We start from the raw sequence: 3,037 nt of genomic DNA on the forward strand, positions 1-3,037 counted from the left end.
TACCAATTAGAACGAGGCTGGGTCAGTAACTAGGCCGGGTAGACTTTCGTGCTCCCGGTACGTTACCCCCACCTCGGCTCGAGCTGTCCGCTTGGGTAAGCCAGGTCTAAAACACTCCCCATAGGATTTAAACCTAGAATAACATAGCCTCATGCCGGATCCCTAGTAGGAACGTTTATTTGCATCATGTGCATTTGACTTTGGGGACTCAACACAGGGGTTAGGTCCGTCTAGAACAGGTGTACCCGAAATTACAAGACCATCCTGATGCATCTTATGTGCTACTTGTGCATTATGTTTGATTTGGTTTGTGCATGTTGACCGGTTTTTAAAATAAAAATATAAAAATATTGAGGGAAAACCAGAAAGAAGAAAATATGAGGGAGAAAATTTACCCGATTTTCGAAAATCTCAGTATTTACCCAAAAAAAAAAGTGTCATCCTATTCCTGAAATATTTACGAACTACGCGGGTCTGATTCTCACCAGATGTGAGATACGTAGGCAACCTTCATAGGGTTCGGCCCCATTTTTATAAAATAACTAAAAAAAAAAGAAAATAAATGTGTCTAGTGTTTTTTTTAATCAAAAAACAAATAAGCAGACCCAGCTTCGGTTAATCCCAAATCGTTCCTGTTAGAATAGCCTTAGAACATCTTCAAAATTGTTGAAGGGCTGTTCTCGCAAGAACGGACGTTTCTGTCAATTGGGAATCACTTTTACCATAATGCCCTTCCCCCGACCCTAAAGCTATCCTTGAAAGTAAGAAGGGGCCATAGTTGCAAAAATAGCCACCCTTTCTTCGGTCACAATTGCAAAAATAGCCCCTATTTTTGTTGATTTTTCTTAAAATTAAGTTATTTACAAAAGATTGTTTACAAAATGAGTGCATTGGTTTTGTCTCTTGAGACTAGTGTCAACCCTAACCTTAACCACCCACAGGTACAAAATGAGCACTGTCCAGAACACACCGTTCACAGTTGTAGACGAGGCTCCACTTCAGCTTCAGATGTGGTGGTATGATTTTGGAGAAGATGGTCAGAAATGGGTCACCAAGTACCTGGGCCCTCACAGATATTATGAAAATTAAACCACGGGACGATTTGATTGAGGCACTAGTGACTTTTTGGGACCCTATTCACAATGTTTTTCGCTTCTCCGATTTTGAGCTAACTCCCACTTTAGAAGAGATAGCTGGATATTCCGGGTTTGGCAGGGATTTGAGAAACCAAGAGCTCATATTCCCGAGGGCTCTTTCTGTACACCGATTCTTCGATCTTCTGAACATCAGTAAGCAAATTAGAAAGACCAACGTAGTCGAAGGGTGTTGTTCTTTCTACTTCCTGTACTCTAGGTTCGGGCAGCCAAATGGGTTTGAAATGCATGAAAAGGGCCTTAACAACAAGCAGAACAAAGACACATGGCATATTCATCGTCGCTTCGCCTTTTTAATGGCGTTTCTGGGAATTATGGTCTTCCCAAACAAGGAGCGGACAATTGATACCCGTATAGCCAGGGTTGTACAGGTCCTCACTACCAAAGAACATCACACTCTTGCCCCGATCATTCTATCAGACATTTATTGGGCGTTAACTTTGTGCAAGTCTGGGGCAAAATTCTTCGAAGGGTGCAATATTTTGTTACAAATGTGGTTGATTGAGCATCTCCGACATCACCCCAAGTTCATGAGCTATGGTCCGAGCAAGGACAATTTCATTGATAGTTACGAAGAAAGAGTAAAAGATTACAACTCTCCAGAAGGGGTGGAAGCCTGGATATCCCACCTAAGATCTTTAAATGCAAGTCAAATTGAGTGGACTTTGGGATGGCTCCCTCTAAGAGAGGTGATACACATGTCTGCCCTAAAAAGTCATTTGTTGTTGTTGGGTTTGAGAAGTGTCCAGCCGTATGTGCCACATAGAGTTCTAAGACATCTAGGAAGGTACCAAGTAGTACCTAAAGATGAAGATTTGAGTGTGCAAGTTATTGAGCTACACCCCGAAGCCCCACTCCCCGAAGCTTTAATCCAGCAAATTTGGAATGGTTGTCGCTACTTGAAAGATGATACTCAGGTGCCAGATCCTGTGAGAGGTGAGGTAGATCCGGGTTATGCTATATGGTTTGGGAAGAGGTCTCGCGTGGATGATGTGCCAGAGCCCAAAAGGCCCACAAAAAGACCGCATGTTCAAGCCTTTGATGATAAAATCCAAGAACGGTTGGCCTGGGGTGAACAGGAAAAGGGATACAAAACAACTATTCATGCCTTAGAAGAAAGGCTGAGAAACCTCAATTTTGAGAAAGACTTGCAAGAACAAGAAGCCGAAGGGGAAAAGAAGAGTCTGATCCACAAAAATGAAGCCCTTCGTGCTCAACTTCAACAGATGAAGAAAGCCTCTAAAGTGCCAGTGAGAAGTTGGAAAGACCAGAGAACCATTGCCAATCTGATGGAAAAGGTGCAAGATTATGATTCCCTCTTGGCAAAGACTGAAAAGACGTTGGACAAAGCCAAGGAAAAGATCGTACAGCTAAATGAGAAGGCCGAATCAAGTAAGGATCGCCAAGTAACAAAATTTGAAGAAGAGAGGGCTCAATTCGAGAGAGAGAAGGCCCATTGGGTACGTGCAGAAGCTCAGCTCCATGCACAGTTGGATGAAATGAGAAGGTACAATAGAGAATACCAGCATGCAGATTTTGATAGGGAGATGGCTCAGGCGAGACTCGAGCAGGCTAGACTTCGGGCTCAGTTGGAGTCAGCCTTAGATCATGAGGGACACATAAGGGAGATAGCCACCACTCGCCAGCAGCAGTTACAAGATCGAGACCAGAATTTATAGTACTTCAAAGAGCAAGTTCATAATTTGGCTGTTTATACTGCTTAAAGTTATGTGAACTGCCAAGGGATGGATTATGAGAAGTTTTTGGAGCATGCACCTACTTTTGCCCGTCATCTTGCAGCAGAGTTAGAAAAGATGTACCGTACATTAGGGGGTCAACCAGGGCAAGCCCCACCATGAGCAGATGTTCCAGTGTTTGAAAGC

At 43.2% G+C, this 3,037-nt stretch overlaps 1 pseudogene; it reads left to right on the forward strand.

The window, feature by feature from the left end:
* Nucleotides 1–948: 948 nt before the first annotated feature.
* LOC138892003 (uncharacterized) lies at nucleotides 949–2,833 on the forward strand (annotated as a pseudogene).
* The last annotated feature ends 204 nt before the right edge of the window (nucleotides 2,834–3,037 follow it).

The sequence above is a fragment of the Nicotiana tomentosiformis genome, chromosome 5, assembly GCF_000390325.3.
Source record: "Nicotiana tomentosiformis chromosome 5, ASM39032v3, whole genome shotgun sequence".
Classification (NCBI taxonomy): Eukaryota; Viridiplantae; Streptophyta; class Magnoliopsida; order Solanales; family Solanaceae; genus Nicotiana; species Nicotiana tomentosiformis.